The 27,713-nt window shown below is 38.4% G+C and overlaps 1 long non-coding RNA gene across 1 annotated transcript; it reads left to right on the top strand.

The window, feature by feature from the left end:
• Positions 1-9,968: 9,968 nt before the first annotated feature.
• LOC115017083 (uncharacterized) lies at positions 9,969-16,931 on the top strand. The gene is made up of 3 exons (XR_003833215.1): positions 9,969-10,029; positions 16,520-16,642; positions 16,846-16,931. It is a non-coding gene; the product is annotated as an uncharacterized LOC115017083 (long non-coding RNA).
• The last annotated feature ends 10,782 nt before the right edge of the window (positions 16,932-27,713 follow it).

Genomic DNA, 27,713 nt, shown 5'->3' with positions numbered 1-27,713 from the left:
TCTTAGGAAAAGTAATTATTTTGTTTGTTTTCCTGCGAATCTCCAGCAAAACGAGCGATCAATGCACCTGCACAAGCCCCTGCAGTGCAGAACCTGTTAAGGCAACAAAACTACTCCTTTGGAAAAGATTGTGGTTTGGGTTAAAATACATATGTAAGTGACATAACTTAAGAACAGAAGTTACGTGACAAAAAAGTCAACGATGACTTCTGGTTTCACACGGGACTGTCATGTCTCGTTGAGTTTGTTGAGTTTTTCATTTTGTCTTGTCACTTTCTGTTTTATTTCGTACCTACCTCTTGTTTCTCAACCCAGATCCCTTTACTTCCTGTTCTTGTGTGGTTTCCCTCCATCGTCAGCCCCGCCCCTGATTGTTTCCACCTGTTCCCACTCACCTCTTGTATAAATTGTCCTGGCTCCCCTTGTCTTGTGTCAGTTTGTCTGGTCATATCCTTGTCAGATCATTTGCAAGTACCAGTGTTCCATGAAGTGTGCGTTTCAGAGAAATTTGTATATCCTCCTAATGAGCGTTTAGAGTTGATATTTTGTTATTTTTAGATTTATTGAAGTAAAGTATTGTTTATTCTACACATTTGTGTCTGGAGTCGTGCGATTAAGTCTTCCTTCCCTGTGTCCGAGTTGTAACAAGGAAACAAAGAGCAGTCTCCTGGGGTTGGTCTTATACTATATCTAAATATGATTGGAGGATAATTAGACCTAATTAGAATAGGAGCCAGGTGAGGTGGTTCTGGCATCTAGTAAGGATACCAGCTGGGAGGAGACCCCGGGGGAAGACCCAGGACTCGGTGTAGAGATTATATCTCCTCACTGGCCTGGGAACGCCTCGGGATCCCCCAGTCGGAGCTGGCGGATGTGGCCCGGAGAAAGGGAAATTCGGGATTCCTTACTGGAGCTGCTGCCCCCGCGACCCGACCCCGGATAAGCGGTAGACGATGGATGGATGGATGGATAATTAGACCCGATGAACAGCCCAGTCACTAGGAATTTTTTGGCATATATTCTTGCAAACCACGGATATACATAGTACAGTATAACAAGCGACGTACAGAGTAAGTGACGCAGCACATCGAGCGACCATAATTGAAAGTACAACAGCGTTAATAATCCCTTTCGGGTTGGCAAGATGGGTGGGGGATGGGTCAAACAAGCACAGGAGATCATGCTGTTCATGTCAGGTGTGAAACAAAAGCTTAGTTGCTTTTACTGCCAACGTTGTGATGTTGTCATGGGATGCTACGTCACTGAGTCGCATGACCTTAAGTCTGTAGATTTTTTTACCCAAACCATGATCTTTTTTCTAAACCTAACCAAGTAGTTTTGTTGCCTAAACCTAACCAGTCATGTCAACCATGTAAGGTGAAATAAACTGCTGAAATAAACATATTTTTGGTCCAGAAACATGTTAACATTCAGCGTATCCATGGTTTCACAGAAATATACAACACAATGCATTTATTTAAAATCCTTGTGATTTGTTTGTTTTGTAACTCAGTAGGAATTTTCCTTACTCCACGCTAGGTGTGTCTTTTTTTGTCTGTAAGAACAGTGTCATACCTATTAGTGTGAAATGTTAAAGTATGGTTATAAAGTCCCGATGTCCTACAACGAGTACTTCCTAACTAGTGTCCTAGTCCATTACTATTGCCATCTTCCCTCAAAGTGTAGTTAAAATGAGTGACTGATGATAGAACAACAAGAAGTTATGATAAAACCGCACGTATATCTTTTATAAAGTGACTGACATTGCTAATCATATTGATTTTGCAGTGTTGATTTCCTTTTTACGGCAGTTCTAAAAATGATAATTTTGACAAACAGAGGTGAACCACATGTCTGTGTTGTTGTTTATGCTGAAATACTCATTCAATCCTCCTGCATTTGTGAGATAATTACTGAGCTTTCGAAGTAGCAAAGGTGGAAGGAGCATTATTAACATAGTTATATACCGTAATTTCCGGACTATAAGCCGCGACTTTTTCCCCATTTTTCGACCCTGCGGCTTATATAACGGTGCGACTAATCTATGGATTTTTACAGCTAACGGCCACTAGGGGAATTCCTAAATCTATGGATTTTACGGATGCCGGAAAGAGCGCGCAAAAGTAAAAGTGGAACCGCGAGTGGTACGAGAGACAGACGGACATTACAAGAGCGAGACAGTTTGTGAGACACCCTCATTATGGAAAAAAAATGAGACTAGTGGCGATAAATCATTCACCAAAACTGGTCACATGCGAAAAGCAACTTTCGCTCAAGTTTGCGAGTGGATCCTGACAGCGTGGAGGAGTGTTATGCTGCGTGATGAAGAGGAGGACGCCGCCACAGCTGAGGCCTTTCAGAGGCTGTTCGATTCCGACAGTGACGAAGAGGAGTTCGTTGGTTTTGAGAGCGACATCGAAAGAGAGAGGAGAGTGGCTGACGAAGCCACCCTGAGCCTGTTCGTTTCCGACACTGAAGATGAGGACTTTGGTGGTTTTAGTATGCAGGAAGAAGACGAAGATGAGTATTAATGAATCCCCTCTGTGCACGAACCCTTACATATGGTAATTAAATATCAAAAAACCTTATAGTCCAGTGTGGCTTATATATGTACACATCAGTCAATTTAACTTTTGCGGCTTATATTCAGGTGCGTTTTATAGTCCGAAAATTACGGTAATCAGAAAAGGTGTTAGGGAGGAGGTCAGGTAAACAATGTGTGGATTTTGACATCAGAAAGATCTGTAGTCTTCTACCAAAAATTACCTTTTGGTTTATTTTGATCTTTATTTTACAGAGACATTCATAGTTCCCAGAAGAATCCGACTGACTTTGCTGATCTGCTGACTTTCCCTGTGGGGTTTTGAGTGAAATCACGATTACTCTTGGATGGATTTCCGTGAAGCTTGGTTCAAACATTCATATCCCCCTCAAATGGAGCGCTAGTGAAAGTTCATTCAGGAAAACTATTCTTTTGCAAGCTTAGGCCTCTAGTTCATTTATCATACGTCCTGCCACTCACTCCTCTCATGCATGCTCACCCATAAATCCCTGCCGTCATAGTCTGGGGCTGTCATTCGGATATTAGCTGCTCTAATCAGCTGGTCACAGCTATCTAAAAGCAGAGCGACACACCTTCATTGTTAGTCTATCATCTTGCTGCTGTCTCGTTTTAAAATATGATTCTCTCTCTGCCCAATAAAATATTATTATATTTTCTTTATTTTTCTTCATTTATTTCGCAAATGTCTTTTCGTTCACCCCTCTCCTTTCCTCTGCTCTGTGTATGTGTCGGGAGCGAAGTCCCGCCCTTCGCGAAACACAGCCGAGGAGGGAATGTGAATGCGCAAAGATTTATCTACAAACAATTTTGCAACCCCCCCGCAGTACCTCTGCGGACCCCCTGTTGAAGACCTATGTTGTATACTATTAGTCCTTATATGCCTCATTATTAGACTGCTTTTATGTCTGCCAGCATATTTATGTGTCTGTCTCCCTGCCTGCCTATTTACCTGTCAGACCGTCTATCATTCATCATAAGTGTTTATGCTTTGCTCCGCATTTTGACTCCTCTCTATGGAATGAGTTAATGACATGCATAAGTAACACGTAGTTGATGTGGTTGTAAGCCATCCATCCATCAAACACCCATTACGTATTCAAGGCTCCAGCTTGATCTGCAAAGTTGCTCCTGTCAGTGTCTCTTTCTCCTTTTCTCTTCCCTGCTGGTCTGTCTCTCTCTCCATTTCTCCTTCTATTCCTGGCTTACACTGCCTCTGATGCGCATAATCAAAAGTAGCATGCAGCAGTGATATATATGCTGTACATATGTGATTAACCCTCAACGAACAGACCCGTTCTGATAATAAATAAGTATATATTATAAACCCTAACTAACCTTCTGATTACATGAGGGTTCTGTCGGAAGGATACTCGGGTTGATAACCAAAACTCGGGTCTACGTAAGAACCAAATCCAAAATGGCAGGTATTGGGCACCCAAAAAAGAAAGAGAACTTTGGTTCTGCTTATCGGTTCCTAAACACAGAGCGATACATTTTGTTTTTGTTTTGTCTCGGCACTATGTGAAGATTAATAAGAGTTATCTGCAGAAGAGGCCTTGCTCCGTGGACCACAGGTTTTCTTCTCTGCTCCGCAACAGCTAATTGCTGTTCGGCATCAGCACCTCTACTTTCTTTCTTCTTTCTCATTCCACACAGGGGCCTGGCTACTCTTATAACACCAGTCATCATTCTCAACCCAGTCGTATGTTTTTCTCCAACATGCAATGAATGTTATTTAACGCTTCAACTTGTATGTCGTCTATATTGACTACCATTTCCTCTATCAAGTAAACAAGGCTCCCTTTGTCTGTCTTCACACAGGGCTGTACTCACATCCCCGAGACTGGTAGACAGACACAGGCAGAGTCAATTTTAAAGTCATATTTCCAGTGAACTGGTAACCAAACAAGCCCATTATTTACCCTCAGTTTTGGTCGCCACCAGTCCCTGAAAAAGATGGCTGCTAAATACTCCACTATGTTCCCAAGCCAGTAGCATACAGATGTTTTTTAAGCTTTTTCATGAAAAACAGCTCTCTGCTGCTGGAAATGAGTTTAATGAAACTGAACCAAAGTAATGAGCGAAAATATGCTAAAATGCTCAGTAAATCTGTGGGATACTGCAGAGTTGGGTGATAGTTCTCCTTGGTATGTCACTAAGAGTGACTGCACACCAAATGTGTTTTCTACTTTTAATGTGTTAAAAGTTTCTTTCATAGCCATTTACTTTTTAAAAAAAAGCGAAAGCGAGCAAACATTTTTCTGCTTATACCAAGATCATATCTACCAAGTGCATATTTCATAAAACACAATGTTATCTGATCAGATTGTTTGCCTCTTTCATTATCTCCCCTCCACTCCTGAAATTCTTCTTCTTTTTTTATTTCATCTTTGTTTCTCTCTCTCCTCCCTGTTCCTCTCTGAGTGATGAGCAATCACAAGGCATCAGGTCTTAATTAATCAAAGGCCCTATATTGAATTTGTGTGTGTGTGTGCATAAAAGTTGAGCTCTCGCTTCTGTCAAGGATTGGATGGGTCCCATTCAGGCAGAGTTTACTCGTTTAAGTGATGAAACCATTTAGCACAATGAGAAGATTTGGAGTCTGTGACAAAGTACTGTCAAAGCTAATGGGCAAATAATGTCTAATTTTGAAGGAACATGAATGGTATAAATGTGTCATTAATGTTCTCCTTCTCGTACACATGGTACTTTAAACCCTGTCTGCAGAAAAAGTACTTATTTCCATAAAATGGTGTTCTTTAGCCTCAGGCAATTAATATAAGAATATGAAGTGAATTTGTTTGGGGGGAAAAGGACAATGTTAAAATTGCACCAATGACTCCAACATTGTTTCTTCTCTCTGTGTTCAAAGCAGGTACAATTACACTAAAGCATCACATTCATCTTCTTTCCTTAACAGCATGTGATGAGCAGAAAGCATGAACACACATGACAAATAGAAGAGCACTCTGAGAGCACAGAACTCCGCCAAGGCCAAATGCCATATATGCACAATATGTGTATTCTCCCATTGATATGGATCTACTCAAATGTAATGGGTTCTTCCTTGGACCCACCATTCCACCAAATTTCATTCAAATTAGGCTAGAAGTTTTTCTGTAATCCTGCTGACAAACAAACTCAAAAACATAACCTCTATGGTGGAGGTAATGATCATAAACCAGCAGAGATTTAGAATCATGCAGCGCCTACTCAGGTTAAACTCAATTTCTTGAGCAGCTTAGGTCTGACAGCTGTTGAGAATCAAATACTCATTCTCTCTACTCTAAAGGCTTGAATGGTGGATCAGAAGGGTTTGCAACCCGTAAGCTATGATTCACAACCAAAAAATTAAAAACAAATAGTGTTAGAATTTCTTAAACTGCTCCTGTAGCATAATCCCTTTCCTCAATGTTTTTTTTGCTCCGCACACTCATAGTTTCTACACAATTTAGCTACACTATGTCAGTGTCACTTTGTTCCCTCATAGCTCCAAAGATCCACCAGAAGTATTTGATTTATTGTTGGAGCAAGGATTGTTTGAACATCTGTGGCACAAGTAATCCTACTGTAGGTAGGGTTAGTTGTTTAATCCCTGGCTCATTGTGTCATGGCAAACTTACAGAATTGCAGGAAAATTGCAGAAATACAACCATAACATGTACAGTGTAAGAATAAAGAACACAGCAAATGTCCAGTAAGAACTGTATAGACTGTTCCGAAGCTAAACTGTGGCACATTATTGTTTGGTTAACACATGTAGCCATCAGTAAAAGCTCCCCTTCTACTTAACCAATCACATCTCAACCTTCGTAAAACAATGCTAAACCCACACACAAACATTTTACCTTAAAAACTCTGACCACTGTCATCAGTAGCTCATTTTAGGTATTGGAGGGTAAACAGGACACCTAATCATAACACACTTTGTTCTTTAACTTGTAATTTTACACAGTCCCTGGTTTGTGATTGCAAGTAAGGACAGACAATAGCATTGCCCTTTCTTAGTGTAACTGTATCATCTGGTAGCAGAAATTTGAGACAAAAGTATAAATCTGTGAGAGTGTTTCTCAGCAAAGATGTTTGTTATGACAACTGACACATTGCAAGTATGCAGTCATGGTGTGGTTGCCCTAACTGAGTGTATGCTTGTGTTTTAAATAGACACATGCATATATACAGGGCCATTTAGTATCATCAGTACAGGTGGAGATGAATAAATCAGACAAAAGTGGAAAGGATAAAAGGAAAATCATAAAACTGTAATTGTAGCAGGCTTCATTTAGCTGAATACAGATGGATAAAGTGAAATTAGTGCTGATCTGCAAACCCAACATTATGCAGGGGTTGTGACAGCTCCTGCCTAACTTCTGAGATCAAGTATGCATTTCCCTGTAACTATTTTCCCTTTGTCCTTGAAGGTATCACGGAACGCGGTTGCGGCAGACTGCTAGATTCAGAGCATCTGGTACAAGCGCTCCCAGGGAATAAAAACCCCAATCCAGAGTTTGGACTCATCTCTGACAGCATCCGCCCATGTTTGGCCTTTGTTTGGCTTTTCCTATGCTTTTGCTTACAACCCCTTACACTACTGATGTTACTGACAGCCACACTCCTTATAGCTATTTTCTTTATTTGTTTACTTTATTACAATATATACATTTATACAATTTTGCAATTGTATACTTAATTTACCAGCATAATTTAGTCACCTCCCGTTTTTTTTTGCCATGGCCTCGGAACCGCGTTATAACATTTGTTTATCTTTGTCTATAAACTATTTTATATCATTACACACAACTGTGTTTATTCATTGAGATACCTGACAGCTTCCATCACTTGTTTTCTTTTGACTGTCAAATAGTACTAATGGTTCCATTATTCTTTATCTTCTTCTGTGACAATAATTCAAACCCTTTTTACTAATACTATGATGCTCAGCCGAGGTTAAAGCAGGACAAACTCCTCACCTACATTTGGGTTTTCCGTCCTAGCCTTGTCAATTAGCCATTTCCTTACTTATTTAAGACATTACATTGGCTTTACTGGAGTTGTGGTGTGTTTGCCATCCCGTCCTGATAGAGCTGTTACACTCATCGCCATTGTCCCCTACCTGCCCTCTCCATGTTGTCAGACTCCGAAAGATCTCTGGGTGATGTCTGCCATCTGGAGTGTAATCCTTTTATCATTGCCACACCTGGCAATGAAAATCCAACTGCATCCTGCTCTCATCATGCAGACCTCTGTGCTTTACTGAGAAAATAATCGACCATTTGTCAAGCCTGGAACTATCCAAGCTGAGGGCCAAGACAAACGACCTGGGACTACCTGAGAGCCCCATTTCTTCTCAACCTGAAAAATACAAATTCACCAAAAAATACTGTCGAGATTTTAGCCCTGCATTTAACATTTATTTTATCCAGTCAACGTTGGCCATATATATATACATATCTCACTGTCATTCTGTCTGTCACAGTTTATTGCTGCCCGTCATGTGCATAGTATTTTCATCCCAGTGGAATAACCTGGTAGCTTTATTAATGCTTTGATTGTAGTCTTTTCATAATAGTACTTTGTCTGCATCCCTGCATGTCTGTCTGATTCGCTTTATGTTTCTCTGTTTCCAAGTCCTTCATCCAGCCAGTTAATTCTGTCTGTAATGTGTTACTTCCCTCCAGAAGGAATAAGCAGGTAGCTTTTTCTAATCCATGATTTCCCTGGTGACTCCCGACATCCCGGTCTTTTTAAAAATGTATTAATTCCACCACCCAGCCACTTCTATCTCCACACTACCACTAATAAGCCAAGCCCTACGTAAAAGCTGACTGCTTCTAAATTAGCTCAAATAAAGCAGGAACACAGATGGGAAGGTATTGCAACCTATGATACCAGCCAGATCTCTATGTGCGTGCGTGTGTGTGTGATCAATTGATTTGGCAACACACACATCCATACGCATACAGGGTGTATTGTGTTAGAGATAGAGATTATGTCGTGTTAGTGCACTACAGAACATCCAACATCTCTCATTGAAAGTCCCAGCAGGCTCTAGTACCTTAATCCCCCTTAATGCTCAGTCACACATTCACACATTATTTTACCTCCAGTGAAAAAGCGTTTGAAAGTATATTTTTCAACTCTGAAAATGTTGTTGGAAAATATCATTAAAGTATTTTAGGATATCATTGTGGAGAAGTCAATCTTAATACATACTATGGATGTGAGCCACACAATAGAAAGGGCCAAATGGTGTAACACAGGGCTTTGTCAGCTGCAAGGCCGAACAGAATCCCCTGCCAGCTAAAATAAAGTGTGCCAGATGTGAGGAAATTTGTGTGAAAACGTGTATAAAGAAGATGTTTATTCCTATGTCGTGGTGTACAGTTTGGAGGTGGTGGTGGGTGCATTAATGCATTCTTTAAACTCTAGAGGGAGACAACATTCCCCAAACAATGCCCATTAAAATAAAACCACGGTCAGCTGCTCTCATAACGGAAGTACACACAAACTGGTTGTACAGTTACTATCCAGCGTGACGAAAAGCTGGTGAAACTGACTGATTGGTTTGGTCTATTGCTTTGCTAAATATTAGTTCTCAAGCAGAGCTCAAATGCCATTTTGCAGGTTGTCAATAATGTACTTTCTACATTTGTGTCCGTTGAATGAGGGACAGAAGTGGCTTAGGTTTTTTGGGAAGCGCCAAGGGAGGGGGAGATGTGGCCTATTATATTACGGTCTGAGATGCTGGTGCTCTAAAGCGGCATCTAGTGGTTCTGAATGTCATGTATAGAGCCATTGTTGAGAGCTCTTAATTAATGTTATTTTTATCTATTTATAAATAACTGTTATATACCCATATTCCCTGTTAGTAGTAATCACACAGAGTAAGTGAAGTATAAAGACATTTTTTTCTAATATTTGTATGTTTTTTTGTATTTGTTTCTGTACAATAAATAAGTATTATTTTGGAAATACATTTTATTTTGAAAAAACAAACCAAGGGAAGTGACGCATCTAACGAAAGAGACTACATTTCCTTTACGATGCGCGCGCCACCAGGACGCTGAGCTGGTCCAGGGTCAGTCTGTAACAAAATAAGTGGGTGGGCACTTTCTTATCAAGTTGACACTCATTGGCTCATGAAGGTTGTAAAAAAGACCCATCGAAGCTCCGATTGGCTCAAATGAAGTGTCAATCTAATGCTGAGAGCCCGCGCTAAAACCAGGACGTGTCTGAACCGTGATGAGCACACGAGATATTCGTTATGACTGTTTATGATCACACAATGTAAAAATCGATCAGCTGATTTCACAGATTGCAACACATGTTCATGGACTTTTATCGATGTGACGATGTTCACAGTGGACATATTTTTCCCGGAAACGAACGTGTGGACCTCTGGCAATGCCTTAGGAGCGTCTTTTTAAAAATATTGCTGAAAAGAGGATATTTATGAGGCTTTATAGGTAAGTGGGCTCAAAGTTATAATTTTGATTTTGAGTGTACTTGCTAGTTTGAGGAGCTGATTGTACCGCTGTTGTGATTTTCATCTCCATATTAAAATAGACGAGATTCTAAGCTTTCCAAAAATATAAAAAAATAATTTTCTTTTCAGAACTCAAAAATGTACATGTACAGGCACAATAAAACACCTGCTGGGCCCTTCGGCGGGCCCGCACTTCCTAAGAGGGGGTGTTCCTAAAGACTCTGTCACACATATCCATATGGTGGAAAGGTATACGGAAAATAGCTCACAATTTGTCCAAATACGTCCAACTTTTCATCAAAAACGTATACAGATACACATGTCTAACCTATTGATAGCGTATCACGTACTTATTCAAAATGTATCAGATGACTGCCCAACAATGCATAATATATACAAAATGATGGCGTATACAAAATGTCGGCAATACGTTGGTGTACATTGATATAAGGTAAGGCATAAGTTGTATTTGTTAAGAGCACACTGTGTTGCGCTGGGGTACTTGTTGAGTCTGGGAAAATGTTTTGAGCGTGTTTAAAATTTTCGGACGTACCCCACATGTTATGAAGACGTTGCATATAAGTTTCGTTACGTTAGACATACGTGAATACTGAGTTTTTTGGCTGGGAGAGCCATAAAAGCCAAATATTTTTTTATGTATTTCCTTGAGAGCCATATATTTAATACATTTGAATGCAACTTTATGCGTGCATTTTTAAGAATAACACGTTTCCGAGTACTAATAGCGGTATCAGTGAGTGATAGAACACTTGTATATCTGTGTTCATGCATCTTAAAGACAGTGAGTAGAGAGGGCAGGGGCGGAATATTCCCACAGTTGGGATAGACACAAGAAGAATAGTGTGGGAATACACATTAAGTTACAGAGATATATTGAAACATGTATCAAACAATAAAAAATGTAACATGGACATGCACACGACTCCGATGTGTCAAGCTTATATCAAATAATATCAGATATATTCACTTGTCAGCTTCTTGAGCCGTGTGTTGGCGGCCACACAGACTGTAGTGTCGGCCTATGCTCTTGGTGATTATCAATATATGAATGCAATTCTGCTCACCGCTTTGAATTATGTTGTTATGTATTCTTTTCTATTTGTTTCCAAGTCCGTTTAACACCGCCGGGGTTGCAAGTATTATCATATACGTCATAATTTCCCCAAGAGGATCTTATATTCTATTACAATGGCAATGCATAATATAAATACAATTGGAATAATTCATGCTTACTGTGAGAATTATTTATTTACACCACATTAAGCCTTAAGAAGAGAGATTTGCTTGGTGCTTATCTCCAAAAGAGAGGCTGGCACTGCACAGCCGCTGAGTCGGCAGTCCAAGCAGGAGTAGCCTCCTGTTTTCACACTATTTCACCGGTTTAATTTACATCATGAAACATGGCATGGGTATACCATTTTGTACTTATTAAATGTTTACTTATACCTGTGGTTATATGTTGAACTTATTACTTATCAAAACCAACTTCCTTGACTTTAGATGGAGGTGGTTTACATTGAAATGGAAATTGATTCAGCACTTGGCTTTGGACACATAGTGTATGCAGTATATACAGTACCTTTTAGATTTCAGCTAAGTAGCTTAAAGCTGTGTATGTCCCTTTCCCATCTGCTCCAGGTAGAGATTCTCAAAATGTTCCTTTTTTAGAATTACTCAAGCACAAGCTTCAAAAACTGCACCTACAATGACTAGTTGTGGTATAACTGTTTTAATAAGCTGGATGTTATTTATAACATTTAGTTATTAGTGAACAATAGTGCACTATTCACTACATCTACTACACAGAGCATCGAAGATGGTGAGAAAAATGGAGGTCATTAGGAAATTTAAAGTGGAGGAAGGGAATTGAGGGAGGGGAAAGTGTGTGTGTGTGTGTGTGTGTGTGTGTGTGTGTGTGTGTGTGTGTGTGTGTGTGTGTGAGAGAGAGTGTGAATTACACTATATATATATATATATATATATATATATATATATATATATATATATATATATATATATATTATACACTGAATTACAAAAAAGCAATAAAAACTATTTGACTATGACTATTTTATGGTGAAATTCAAAAAACATAGACAATGCTTGTTCATTTCAAAATTTAAAAAATTCACATTATTAGTGTTACTGTGATACATTTCCAGTTTGTCACAAGGAACACTCATCCACTAAAACCTCCGACAGGTGGTCATACCAGATCCTATTACACATTCTTTATTTTCTCGATCATACAGTTAATCCATCTATCCCTGTTTTATCCCTCCATCCCACCCTCCTTCTGTTTCTCTCAACTCATGGAGTCATTGAGAGTAGCAGCATTTAGAGGAAATTTCTTTCTACATCCCTCGAGAACCCGCCACAATTATCTGTCTCTCTTTTTCAATCTGTTTCTGTCTCATCATCTATCATTACATCATCTCACCCTGACTATTATGTTAATTTTTTTCTCTACCAGAGGCATGTTTAGCATGTCTACATTACACAGTAGCAGTGGCGGACTCAGCCTGTCTATGGGGATGGGGGTGAACAGGGCACCAGCTGCATGCTGGAATGGCATCCGAGAGGACACTGCATCACGTTTTCTTCTTTTTAAGGACACCAATTATTGCCTTGTATCTTGTTTTTTCAACCCTACAGGGCACTTCATCACTTTTACTCCATTTAAGGGTACCCTAAAAGGTATTGAATTAAGTTTACTACTGGAAGGGCAATCTAGAGGGCACTTATTCATGTTTTCTCCACTGGAAGGTGACCCAAGAGGGAATTTCTTCACATTTTGTCCACTGGAAGGGCACCCAAGATGGCATTGAATCACATTTACTACTGGAAGGGCAATATAGAGGGCACTTAATTATGTGTTCTCCACTGAAAGGTCACCCTAGAGGGCATTTCTTCACATTTCCTCTACTGGAAGAGCACCCTAGAAGTCACTGCATCCCGTTTTCTACATTTTAAGGCCACCCATTAGTGCATTGCATCTTGTTTTGTCCAGGACAACCTAGAGGGTACTTAATCATGCTTTTCTACTGGAAGGGCAACCTATAGAGGGCACTACACAATATGCACTCCATTTATGGGTACCATAGAGGACACTTTATCATATTGTATCTACCATCCAAGAGGCCACCAGTGCACAGTAGTACGTTTTGTCTTTGATAATTCTAGTAAAATGTCAAGGTCAGGAGGCCAAGCTAAAATGTTTTAAAAGATACAACATTTAAAATATTTAATTAAATTGCTCACAACAAACCTCTTCACAGCAGGTTAATTAACAGCTTAACCTGTCAGCTCTCTCCTCATCAGCAGAGAGATGGCAGCATAGTTCTTACCTATGAGCCCTTTGCTGATTTAACCATTACAATTTGCCCTTGAAGGGGAAAGCTATAGTAATTTCCAGATCACTATCTCACACTTAAGTGAGTTCATTCCCAATTCAAAAACAACAACAGCATCTGCCAGAATCGTTAAAACACCATCATGCTTGGAGTAAGGGGGATGAACACTCCCAACCATCCTTGTGCACACACACACGCACACACACACACACACACACACACACACACGTGTACTCATAAAAACAGCTTGCTCTTACCAACAGCTGTGGCTCAATATTGGTGCATGAGTTTGAACTGAGATGAACTGGAATTGAACTTTATTTAATACAGCTACAGTTAATACAGTTAATTTGATACAATAACAGTTCAATTTCCTCCTTATAACTGACATTTATTGTTTGTCCCAAAACACAAACTAATTAATTAATATGATCTAAATAAAATGTGTACTTATCTTATCTCAAAACATTATGCAAAGACACACATGATTGCATAAGTCTACCAACACACACACACACACACACACACACACACACACACACACGGCATAATAATAACCCGACATACCCATCGGGGTTGACAGTGATTGGCATAATGCAGCTGACATATTTAAAGGTGGAATGAAGTTGTCAGTATGAAGGCCAGAGATGCAGACAGAGAGACAATCACTGTCTGTTTTTGTCTACTGCACAGTGTATTATTATTCACATAGTGACATTGTGGGGACTCACTTCCCATCTTGACATAAAGTTAGGGTTAGGGTAGATTTTAGGGTCAAAACTTTGTTTTTAGGGTCAAAACTTTGTTTTTAGGGTCAAAACTTTGTTTTTAGGGTCAAAACTTTGTTTTTGCGGCCAAATTCTAATTGTGATTAAAATGGGGTTAGAATTAGGGTTGCAGTTGGTTACCTGTAGTCAGCCATGAAATATTGTACAGAGATTTATCTCCGCTTCAGAATTAATGTATTAACCATGGTAAACCCTTAGGGGCGGTTTCACAGTCAAGGTTTGAGCCTAATCCCAGACTAAAATGCCTGTTTAGGCTGTTCTAACTCTAAGCGACCTGCACAGACTCATCTTAAAATAGTCCTGTATTTAGCTTGTTCTGGATTAAACTAAACTGGTTGCAAGAGGGCAGATTAGAGCTACTCTAGGACTAAATTGAATCTTAAATTAATCCTTCAAGGAGGCAAGTTTAACCTCTCCTTAAATCCAACTGTTTGTTTGTGAGGCAGCATGGCCTTTTATGGGCAGCATTTAATCCATTAAATTACTATGATGAAATAACTTTTCGAGACTGCTTTAGAATGTACAAAGAAAATACATTGCAAATAATATCTTTGCTTGAGCCTAGCCTTTCCTCCTTGTCTCAAAGAGGAAGGCCTTTACCCACTTTGCACCAAGTTTTGCTCACTTTTAGGTTTTTGGCAACTGGAACTTTTCATTGGGAAACTGGTGATTTGTGTGGCGTCAGTGAAGCAACTGTTTGTAGAATAGTTCAAAGTCTGCAAGGCCATTTGTGAATTGAGGAGTATTTATATAATGTTCCCTGAAGCTGCTGCCCAAGCCAACTATAAAGTGCAATTCTATGAATATGGCCACTTCCCAGGAGTGATTGGCTGCATAGATGGATGTCATGTTCCTATCAAGTGTCCATCAACTCCTGATGCTGAGGAGTACAGGAACTGTAAGAACTGGTTTTCCATCAATGTCCAATTAGTATGCAATCCTAATTTAGAGTTTAATTTCATTTGTTGCTTACGAAATTCTCTGGCTAACTTTTCATGCATGGTCATCTTGTTCTCTGCTGAAAGATGGTGGCATCATCTTCTCTCAGAGATGCTACAGTAGATGTGGATGGCACACACTCACTGTGCCCTGACTCTTCAAGCCTGTTCAGATTCCTTTCCTCTGGGAATAGAACACCATTAGAAACACAAATATAACCATATGGTCCACAGTCATACTCGTATATTACCAAATACCTATGTAAATGTATGTACAGTAGTATTATGTTCAGTGGTGTGTGTGTGTGACACTGTGCTTCACAGATCAGCAACACGAAAGCTTTGGAAAAAGATAGACTGACAGGGGACTATAATTACCTGACAACGTAACTAATTAACTTTCTGTGGTGTATTTACCATTTGTGCTCAGGTCTTCATCAAAACTTTCTACATGCTCATCGTCTGGTATATATATATATATATATATATAATTCCAGACAGCACGTCCCTGAATTCATCGGTTTTGTTAGTTTTTGGTGGTCCTCCACCAGTCTTAAATCGCTCTCTTCTGGCCTCTGCTTTCAAGATTTTTAAAGCCAGTTTAAGGTTCTTCCACAGAGTCTATAAAGGCAGATATAATTCTGCATGGGATTTTGGAAAACAGCATGTGCTCATACTTAACCTAATGAGGCTTAACCCAGGTGTTCTCGTTTAGTCTTGCTTACCTTACTCTCAAGACTCTATAGTCTATGACTAACTAAGCCAAATTTAAGCCACTTTTATGCAAGCTACTTAAATGTTTTAGATTAACTAGTCCACATTAAGGCCTATTACTGGTTTAATCTAAGCTCTGTCTGTGAAACTGCCCCTTAATGTTTTATCTAGTGCCATCATCTAGTAAAACATTGAATTTGTCCAGTACTTTGGTTCATGATGAAATACCTGCTAAATTAATAACATTACTTCTTTGTATGTTGCACTTATATTGGTTTGGCTTATTTGTAGCTAATAGTTGAATTCATATTCTATTGTTTCTGTATGTTGCACTTGGTTTGGCTTATTTGAAGCTATTGTTCTGCACTTTAAGGATTGTACCTATTTGAAGCTAATGTACTTGCAAGATTCTTGCTGTTCGGAGTGGTATCCTCATGATTGTTTGCACTTTTTGTAAGTCGCTTTGGACAAAAGCGTCAGCTAAATGAACTGTAATGTAATGTAATTACCATCATCCTCAACTTCACTTTGTGTTTATCGCTAATTATCAAATGTTAGCATGCTAACAAGACAAACTAAGGTGGGGAACATGATTAATATTATACATACAATTGTAGCTAAGGCTTTTTGTAACATTTGTATACATTGTTTTCTAGACCGGCATGGCAGTGGATCACAGAACATGAGGGACACAAAGGCAAGAATGATGAAACCAAGAAAAAGACTGAGTGCGACAGAAACTTGGAGTAGAGGATGTGCACAAAGATATATTCTTGCATGTAAGTGAATGCACACATGTGATGGGATAAGCATGTCATGCTTTTCTTTATGATTTTTGTTAAAGATGCAAGACAACATTCATTATATATCATTACCTATAACTGAGTATCTACCAATAGAATTTAATGTTGTTTAAAAATTAAAGTTAAAAATTAGACTTGCTTAAATGTCTTAAATTATGTCAATCTATTTTCCTTTGCAGTTTCTCTTCCTGTTGCTAGATCTGCCAGTGATCTGATTGATTTCAAAGTATTTTATCTGTATGATGTGTGCAATACTGCTTTAAAATAAATAAAAACTATAACTGTCTGCATATTTAATACCACCATATTCCCATATTCCACTACATTTATTTGACACCAACCTGAGCTACTTCAACACACCTCTTCAGTAAGTTAAGGTTTTTTCTTTTTTTTAAGTTAGAGATATCTCAGTCAGTTTAAAAACGAGAAACCTAATATGAATAGAAACTTTGAAGTAATAAATTCATATATACACATATTTTACATACATAAATAATACAAGCCCTGTGATGTCAAGAACGCTTTTTAACCAGTGATTTAGAATATGTACGTTTTTTGTTGTCAAACTGTATTCGGTTTCCTCTTTTGACAGCTGAGCATTTAAATAATTGTTTTTTTTATTTACAGACTGTTGGCTTTTAATGCTTGAAAACATTGATTACCTCCAAATATTGTCATCCAGTTATTTTTCATTGGAAGCAAACATCTTTTAAATTCCTGTTATACCACAAGAACCTTTCAAAGAACACATTAAGAGTGTGACATGTGCTCTTTGTTTCCAGCTAAGTGGGTTCAACATTGTAATAATGCAGGTCAGTCGGGATCGGCTGTTTTTTTGGAGGAAAGCCTAATTATCATAAAGTGTTTAAATGCGGAATGTGTTTCAGAATAAGATTTAACAAGCTGATGAGGAGGCACAGACACGACCTGACCTCAGCATTACAATCCATCAGAAATAGATTAGCTGTGTGTGTGTGTGTGTGATTTTGTGAATGCTTGAAAAGATGCAGTTCTGAAGTCAGCCAAAAACTCACACCCATACTAGTCTACTCTTCGTGTGTGTGTGTGTGTGTGTGTGTGTGTGTGTGTGTGTGTGTGTGTGTGTGTGTGTGTGCCACTGATATATACTGCATATGGAGCTCTATGTATAAGGTTTGGTAACACTTTTAATAGAAATTAAATATTAAATAAATGATATATAGCACTTGATTAAAATAAATCTTTGTATGGTCAAATCCTTCCCATATCCCCTACCCTTCATATTCTAGACCCATTAAAGGCATACATTGGTTTAAAGGTGTATTACATCCTGATTAACTTGAACCTCCTCTGCTGAAAGGTAGAAGGTAAAAATAGGTATATTTTGATCAACTGAATTTATTGATTTACAGATTTTTGCAATCATGACAACTGACTGTGGAAAATGTCAGCTCTTACCTCACTGTACCGTATTGTTAAAAATAGATTTTTAGGACAAGGGAACTGTAAATATTTTTTTTTACTTTAAATCCTGTAAAGGCCAACACTGTAACATAACCAGACAATATTAATATTAATTACATTACAGTTCATTTAGCTGACGCTTTTGTCCAAAGCGACGTTCAAAAAGTGCAAACAATCATGGAGATACAACTCCGAACAGCAAGAATCTTGTAAGTACAATAGCTTCAAATAGGTACAATCGTATAAGTGAACACTGTCTTCAAATAATCCAGTTTGAATTGCAACATACAGAAACAATAGAATACAAATTCAACTATTAGCTATATATAAGCCAAACCAATACAAGTGAAACATACAAAGAACAGTTATTTAGTTTTCTTCATTTGCCGAGGTGCAGTCGAAACAGGTGAGTTTTCAGTCTGCGACGGAAGGTGTGAAGACTGTCTGCTGTCCTGACATCAATGGGGAGGTTGTTCCACCATTTTGGAGCCAGGATAGCAAACAGGCGGGTTTTGTTTGAGGGAAATCTGGGTCCCACTCGTGAGGGAGTGGCAAACCGATTGGTCGACGCAGAGCGAAGTGAACGCACTGGGGTGTATGGTTCGACCATGGCCTGGATGTAGGAAGGGGCTGATCCATTCACAGCACGGTAGACCAGCACCAGAGTCTTGAAGCAGATTCGGGCCGCCACTGGTAACCAGTGAAGGGAGCGGAGAAGCGGTGTAGTGTGGGAGAACTTGGGTAGATTGAAGATCAGTCGGGCTGCTAATTATTAATATTATTTATTTATTACGTGTCATCTTAGATTATGGAAAAGAGAACAAAAATGGTCAAAACATAACCAAATAAAAGTAAGAAACAATAAAAAAAAATGGTTGACCTACCAAGAATTGTTTTGGGTGGTTTTCTCACACTGGTGCAAATTATTTGAGAAAAAAACAAAAAAGTTATTACCGGAGAGATACAGCAAACAAACAATATTGAAACAGTTTTTCCTGTTAGGGTGAAAAATAGTAATTTTCTTAGTTTCATCATATTTTCTACAGAGGCTTTAGAAATGTCTCTGGCAAGGCACATTGCTACTTAATTAGGAGATCTACAAGGAACATTGGAGTGTTTACTAAGTAATTCTAGAGGGAAAGCACATCTCAAGGAATTTGAGTCTGTAATAAGATGCACTGGGAATATGTGTCTTCTATATTAGTGAACATTTATTGGTATTAAACAAATGTATACTGCCAAGAAATATAGGAGGCGTTATCTGTGTATTGAATGTTTTGCTTGCAGTTTGTGTAGTTAGCGGGTTTTTTGTTTTGTCTTTTGGATGTAGGGTTAGGGTTACTAACTAACTGCTTCTTTGTCTGCTTCTACCTTCTTGGTCATTTTCTCTGCAGGACATTGTTCATGACCATTTTAAAGTATATCTTTTTTTGTAGATTCTTTGCTCAAGTCGAAAAGTTTCAGGTCTAAAGTGGAAGAGACAATGTACAACTCCCACACTTGTTCAAGTTTTCTTTGTTCTGGTTTGCTCTGATGTTTGGCTCCCATAGAAAACATCCATAGTCTGTGCTGTTAGAGCCTCTAGGCTCTGTTAGGATTTGCCTGAGGGGGGTGCTGGAGGCTTTTCTAGCATGTACAGGGCACAAGGTAGAGGAACAACATGAACAGGTTGGTACTTCACTACAAACTGTAGTCAGACACCATGCACTAGTAAATTGCTGTACAAAACCATGCAAGCCAGAGGAAACTGGAGACTCATTTGTCAGTAGTGTGTGAACCAGGGACCTGGAGTTAATCTGTCATGAACATGGGGAGAATATAAACTCCTCAGAGGTTTTGACGGCAGTGAATAGCCACTTTCTATGTGACTGCAGAGAGCTGCTATGTCACAACAAGACTATTTTAAAATAATTTGAATATATTTTTTTTTAGCTCTCAGACTGCAAATCCCTTGATCTTTGGTTTGAGTTTTATTCAATTAGCTTAGAAAGTTTTTGTTTGAAAGTCAAGAGTCTCTCACAGGGGCCTCACCTCAATTCAAACTCATCCAAACACTGCACCGTGCCAATTTACTGTCCTCGCCTCAGGCCAGAGAGTCAACACAGGAATGAAATCACGAACATGATGAGAGATGCTGTTACGTTTTCTCCATCTGAAAAACACACACACACACACACACACACACACACACACACACACACACACACACACACACACACAGTCAGAAAAGTTAAGGACTTATTGAAGTGTGCACACAGACAAATGGATACCTTGTAAGACACATGCACAGACAAGAATCATTGTTTAAAACATGACAGCTCTATTGCATGCAACCTGCAGAAAGTAGTTCACCTAAATTACACCCACTGGTATCTACAGCTGATTGATATGTTCTAAAACAGATATTGATGATACATGTTTTTTAATACTTCAATTTGTTATTGAACAGACATGAGCTGACAAAAAAAAAGTTTGGCGTGAAAGCTACACATGCTGGGCTTTTCACAGACATCTCAGGTTAATTATTTTAATTTCATTCCATTTATTGAAAACTGTGATTTTATTCAATTGACATTTTGTTCATTAAATAATTCATAATTTTGGTCATTTGAAAAAAAAGTATAATGAGTTTAAATTCTGGTGCTCACAGCATTGAAATGTTAGATTTGAAAAGTTTTTTGTTCACTTTCTTGTTACTGCATGGTCATTGCAGGGCGGTGGTCGGGACTTTGATACTGAATACAAGGATTTAGATTTGGATAAAGTTCATATGTCCTGTGTCATGCTTCAAGTCTGTTGACTTTGTCAATAATTAACCAACATCACATCCCCAATAACCTTAACAAAATGCTTTGAGTGTCTCAACATAACCTAAACCATCATTTAAAAAAAAAAAAATGTTTGGCATTATGTTTCTCTCTAAACATATTTACTGTTACATAATGTGATAGTAAGTGGAACCTTCAGCATGTTCACAGACAGTCAAGACGATCCCATGTACACATTTGGGTGCAAATATTTCTTTACCAATGCTGTGTATATGACCATACCATGTGGGTACACCACACACGCACGCACGCACACACCAACAAACACACACTGTTGATTCAGCTCTGATCCTGTAAAGGTCAGTTCCCCTGAGCAGCGGTCTTGGGAGATATGACTGTCTGCTCTGCTCTTCTTGAAACCTTAACGCTATCCTCTCTCTCACACACACACGCACACGCACGCACGCACACACACAGAAGACAAGTTATAATCTCATTCTTTTAAAGCATCTCTGACCTGTCTGGCTTCTCCTCTCTATGTCTCTGTATCAGTAACTCTGCCTGCATCTCTGTCTCTCTGCCCTTCTCTGTTCCCTCAACCACCAAGTCCGTACATCTTCATGTACTGCTTGTATCCGACCTGCTGTAAATAGTTCAGTCTCTGACTTTTTTTTAAGCACCACTTTTGTCTCCTTTTTTCTTTTGTCGAATTACCTATACCTTCTCTTGAAATTTGGATTTATATTTGCCCTTTCCAACATCATGCTTTTGTTTTTTGGGATATAGAACATAAGAAGATAAAAATGAAGGCACAATTGTTTGTAGATATTATCCTCTTTTTCCGTTATAGTTGAATGATACAGTATATAAAATGACCATTGTTTGCATAACAGTGTGCCAGGTATAGAGGGCAGTTTGTGTTAATCTGACATTAAAAACAATGTGGCAGTAATTGTTCGCATCTAATACAGGAAGAAAGTGTGTGGGTGTCATGGTAGTTTACTTTTTAAAATTGTATCTGTAGCAACGCTTCAGGACTATAAGCCATTGTTAAGAGGGACTCAAGAAGTGCTGCTTTGTTAGATACTTACTTGGACACAAACAATGTAGAATGACATATCAACTTTACAAGTTTTAAAGTTCGACACTATTCCTATTTGCTGTTCTGCTTATGACCGAGTTCTTTTTTAAATTTTTATTTAGCAGATACCATTCATGAATACCATTTAGAGATCATACCACTGATCTGCAGCTGCAGGAATATATATATGAAGCAGATTTGAAGTCCTTGAGCTTCAGGAATATAGTGTTATGCTGTTTATTGAATCTCTTCTTGAAGGCACGAACACTACTTGAAGTGGTGTCTCCCAAGACAGCAGGGTGAAGGCTGTTCCATGTTGTTACAGCAGAGTGGAGAACGTTCCTGTCAAAGCATTTGGTGTTGGCGTTAGAGAGACAAAGCAAGGCTTGGTGGTAACCACCAGGTGGTTTGACCTTGGGCTTGAGGTGAGGGTACCGTGCCTTACAGGTCTGCTGGAAAGTTGGGAGTATTCATGATAAGAACAGTTGTTGCCGGTATTTGACTCAGGGGTTGGTAGAGACCGAAACAGAGCTAAAAATAAAGTAAATACTGGACTTTCATTTTTCGGGTGGTCAGAAACACGACTTCAAATTTCATCACAACTTCATGTCATCTTTATAATGTGATAATATGTCAATGTTGACTTTACAGCTTGTTTTGCTGCCCCCAAGTGGCTAAAAAACAATGTGTTGCAGGTTTAAGGAAAGTAGCTGAAACTCAATATAAAAATACATTACAAGTAAAAGTTCTGCATTCAAATTGTACTTTAAGAAATAATACATAAGTATTATGAGAAAAATATACTTAAATCTATCTTTGTTCGGTTGTAGGTTGAAAAAGAAAACTCTTTGATGTCAAGTGTTTTTTTTACCAGCAGGAGTGATATGTTAATTTCAATGTGCTGGCTGACCTGTGAGGATGAAGTAAGTAAAAAACAACACTGATGCCATGATATAACAGCCTGATCTCTTAAAAATTACGTTCTCATACAACAAAACTGCATTATCAATTGTGTATTTTCTCCCAGATTACATTTGTTTTTAATCTTTTAATAAATACGTTTATAATCGAAGTCCGTAAACACCAGACTTTCACCCAGTGGACCGCTGTTTGTGTCCTGAATGAAACTAAAAGTCAACGTTCTTATTTTAATTTACGTCTGTAACTTAAATAACGCAACAAATTTACTTATTTTAAGCCAAACTGTGATCTTTTCACCAAACCCTACCAAGTAGTTCAGTTGCGGTTTTGTTTTTGTTTCAATTTACAACGTTAACCACGTGTTTAAAACTTTGACAGAAATCCGGATGAAAATACCGTTCCCTTGAAATGAGATTGAGTATGCAATTTAGTTTAAGTAATTTGGTAGGACACAGGGTTGGATATGAACTACACACCACACCTGATGCCTGTGTGTGTGAGGTAAACAAACCTTTTGAGTTTAACTTGCGTCCTTTATCCACTTTTACGTCGGATCATCTCACATTTCACGGACTGAGCTTTCAATGACGGACTGCTTTGCTCGGTTGCAATTAATTCACAATAAAAACTTCAATTTATTCTGCCTTCAGGTGCCTGTTGGAAATACCAAAATTATACATTTAAATGAGACATTTCGCTCGTCTAGGCCTTGGTGGATGAACAGCATCATGGTGCAGTGGAAGTTCTTCTGCACAATACAAATTTAATACATTATTTAGTGAACATTATATAGTCAAAACAAAGTATGAGCCGTGTTATTGTAAAAATATAGCACGTATACACCTTCACACTTTATTATAATTTAATCTAAAAAAATGTCTATATATGCAAAAGGATTGTGAAGATGACACTTTTCCACTTTTGGGCTCATATGTACTGCAATTTATAATGACCTTTATACTGTATATATCAGTGTTGAGAGTTGAGATTACGAGCACAATGGGATTCATCTTTGTAAGAACACAGGTACGAACAATTCTACACATCATGAATCTGACTAAAACTTTTCTCAAGAACAAGATTTAAGAAAAACAAAGAGCTTCAAAAGAAATATTACGAGGTAATGACCCTCTTCCTGACTTCCTGTTTCTTTTTTACCGTATAGTAAATGCCCTGTTTCTTTTCTTTCATATATCTTGCAATCTATTCTTTTAGCAGCCATCTTTTTTTAGTTTGTCATTTTTCTCCATTCATTCAACGGTTTTCTTTTTATTCTTTCTTTTGTTTCTTTTCTTCGAACCCCGGTCCAGAGAGCAAGTTGGAGTCAACAATGAACATCCAACTTCAAACACTGTTCACTTTAAATAAGAGCAAACCTCAGTCTTTAAAAGTTAATTTTTCCATTCTCCTTTTTTCCTTTTTACTAGTTGTATAGCTAAAAAATTACTTTATTATCATATTGCCAAACATTTAGTCGTTGTCATAATGGGTTTTTTGGAATGGAAAACTTCAATTTGAACTATGGTAACAATCCTTATACACTTAAAGCACAGAGTGAACTTTATGTCTGAGGAAAATGAAAAGTTTTCTTATGAGAGCAATGATTCAATAGCAAATGAGAGCTCCCTCACAGCCCGTCCCTGTGTGGAGAAATACTATCAATCACTTCATCCAATCATATTTGCGCCCAGCTTGAGCTTCATGACTAACTGCCACATAAACAATATGAATGTAAATAGAAGCAGTTTAAGTCTAGTCTATTAATCAGGGGTAGACATGCAACCAGGCAATAAGTCTGTCATTTTTTAAGCACCATAATGGATATAATACTTTTGTAGGAAATTTGAATTAGGGTGAAATATCATATTTATACATTTATATAAAAGTGTTTCATTCCACAACTGTTTTGATGACATTTAACATTTATTTTTTTACAATAATACAACCATAACTTAGTAAGATGTGCAATGTTTATTAATTTGGAATCAATAATAATCAGTCCAGGAACCGGAGGCAATCAAACTGGGGACGTTGCAATTACAGCATGCAGTATGTGTCCTTACTGCCAGGAAACCCCAATTGCCAAAAGCTTGACTTCGTCAACTTTTGGGATAAGTCAGACACTGAAACCAGGCAACAATGGGAAAAAGATATTCCTAAGTGAGAGCACAGTGAATCTGACTGGAAACATTTCCATTAAGGAGGATATTCTGGCTGTAATTGGCAGAGCTGACAAGATTCAGGAAGAGGGAGTGTGTATGTGTGTGCGTGCGTGTGTGCGTGCGTGCGCATGTGCGTGTGTGCGTATTCTTGTACTATCTTTGTGAGGACTGATTTTAGACCTTTAGAATAGGGACATCTTTGGCAAGTGAGATCATTTTGGCTAGGGTTAAGACTTGGTTATATGATTAGAATAAAGTTTATATTAAGGTTAGAGCAAGATTTAGGTTAGGGTTGGGTAATGAGTTGTGATGGTCAAGATTAGGAAATGCATTGCGTCAATGTGGGTCCTCACAAGTAAAGAAGTGCGCATGCATCTGTCAATCAGATACAGCACACAGGAACTGTCGTAAGTTTTCGTAACCATAGTTACATATCAGCATTTCCCGGAGGAAAAATAATAAATAACAATAGTAATAAAACTCCAAATTATTTAGTGGCATTTCTGCCACGTCGTAAACCTCTTCTCGTTTTTTTAACTCTGATGTTTATGAACGTCTTGGTTTGCAACAGTCCCTGTAAATATATAGAACGGAATAATCAATGAACACGTTTATCGTTTTATAGACTAAACACAAGGATAGTTAATCCTAAGTAAAAGATAAAAATACGATGTAACCCTTACGTTGTTAACGTCTGTATGACAATATTAAATGTGTATCTTAGTTTGCGCAGTTTACTGTTAAATGTTCGCACATAACCTTTTTTTTTACACAACGTGTTCCATGACAGACATGAACAGTGTTGCACGTGGTCAGTAAGGGCAGCTGGTTAAGTCAGGATCGATGCAGACTCGCTGTTGGAGGGTTTTATAACCCACTTCACTCCCCGCTATTTGGTTTGGAACGGCACTTAATATGGCGGACCTTCCACGCGAACGTGCAAACGGAGTGGAAGTGGGTATGGAGAGGGTGAAGGAGCCAGATTGGAATTGAGCCATTCTCTCTCTGTCTTTCTCAGACACACAAACACACACACACACACACACACACACACACACACACACACACACACACACACTAAAAAACTCCTTTGCTCTTTTGTTTCAAGGCAGGATTTTATAGTTTAGCTTGAGTTTTACTAATAATGAAACTCAAATAATCTTTTTAAAATGGTTTTGTCTGTCTCCTGGCCTTTCTGCCTTCCTGTCTCACTCGTCTTTTTTTCTTTTCAGTGAAAGATATATGTGCATCATTAAACTACTTGTGACCTATATTTGTTCTTATTCTTGAACAATTTGCACAAATAGTAAGTAGCTTCCTCCACTAGAATGTTTTATTATGATAACTTGATAATCATCATTTGAGAAATGTCTCTTCCTGCAGCAGTCTTTACGCATAATCATTTCAAATCACATGACACTTCATCTTCAGAGCCATCACTGTCACAGTCTGTACTGTGCATTTGGCTCAGACTCTGTGTACAGTTGAGGGCAATTGCATCATTAGGAATGTATGAAACATCTGTGTGCCTGGACAAAACCTAAAATGTTGTATTTTTAATGATTTGCGCTATGGTTTCATCACAAACAAAAGTAGCAAGTTGGGGGAAAGGGTAAGTACCTCAGTAAGAAGTTACACACAAATATGCTGGCAGTATGTTAGGTTTTTAATAATGATGTACTTTAGGCAAGTATTACTGAATTGAACAAAACGTAGCCTAAATCTGCTTGCCTGTGTGAAATTTTGAGTTGATCTGATGTTTTGCAGTTTTCATTCTTTATTTTAATATTATTCAAATCATATTCTTAATCCTATTCCGCAGTTTGTTTTTATTTGTTCTTTCATGGAATGTGTATCCTTTTAATAAGAAAACTTTTATAATTTGCGTTTGAAATCTGTTTTTGCAATTTAATAATACTTTGATGAATGATCATAGTCTTAATATTATCTTCCTCCCGAAGCTGCTACAAACTTAGGGTTTGCACTTCTTTCGCAAAATTCTTTGAGAATCTGTTGTTCTGTTGGATCTCATGCAGCATCACAGATTTTTTCAGTCTTGCAAGTGCCGCAATGCTCTGCCGGTAAGTGACCATCATGCCGATTGCTCCCTATGATGTGGTAGAAAATTACACCCAGCCGCCATGGTCATAGTACCAAACAACACTCTCAGTGATGATGTTTTCAATACATTGTGAATGATGTGATGAGATACTTTCATTTCAGAGATACCAGTGGGGCTGGTTGGTTGTTGGTGGGCCACAATGCCTGCCTGCACACTTTCACATTATGATGAGTTTTCTACCTTGTTTAGCATCCTGTTTGTGTTTGGTTATCTTCTTTTGCCTTCTTTCAAGGCCCTGCAGTGTTTGTCTGGTGGTCTTTTCCTTCCTTCCCTTTTCTTTTCCTTGTCAGTTCTATCTGGCAACCCATCTTTCTGTCCCCTTCTCCCCGTGTTTCTGTCAGTCTCTGCTAGTCTTGCGGACCGTAATACTTTTTTCCAGTTATTGCCAGCTTACTTGTCTACAGGGTATGGACAACTTTTCAAAGTGAAATTCAAAAACTTGTTGAGCTATCTGATGACAGGTTTTGAAAGTTTTGTAAGACCTCTGAGCACCCTGAAGATCTCAAGTCATATTTTTTATATTGTATTCTTCACAAACTCATCTCGCAAC

The sequence above is a fragment of the Cottoperca gobio genome, chromosome 12, assembly GCF_900634415.1.
Source record: "Cottoperca gobio chromosome 12, fCotGob3.1, whole genome shotgun sequence".
Lineage (NCBI taxonomy): Eukaryota > Metazoa > Chordata > Actinopteri > Perciformes > Bovichtidae > Cottoperca > Cottoperca gobio.
Note: the sequence above shows the minus strand (reverse complement) of the source record. Positions and strands in the feature narration are given on the sequence as shown.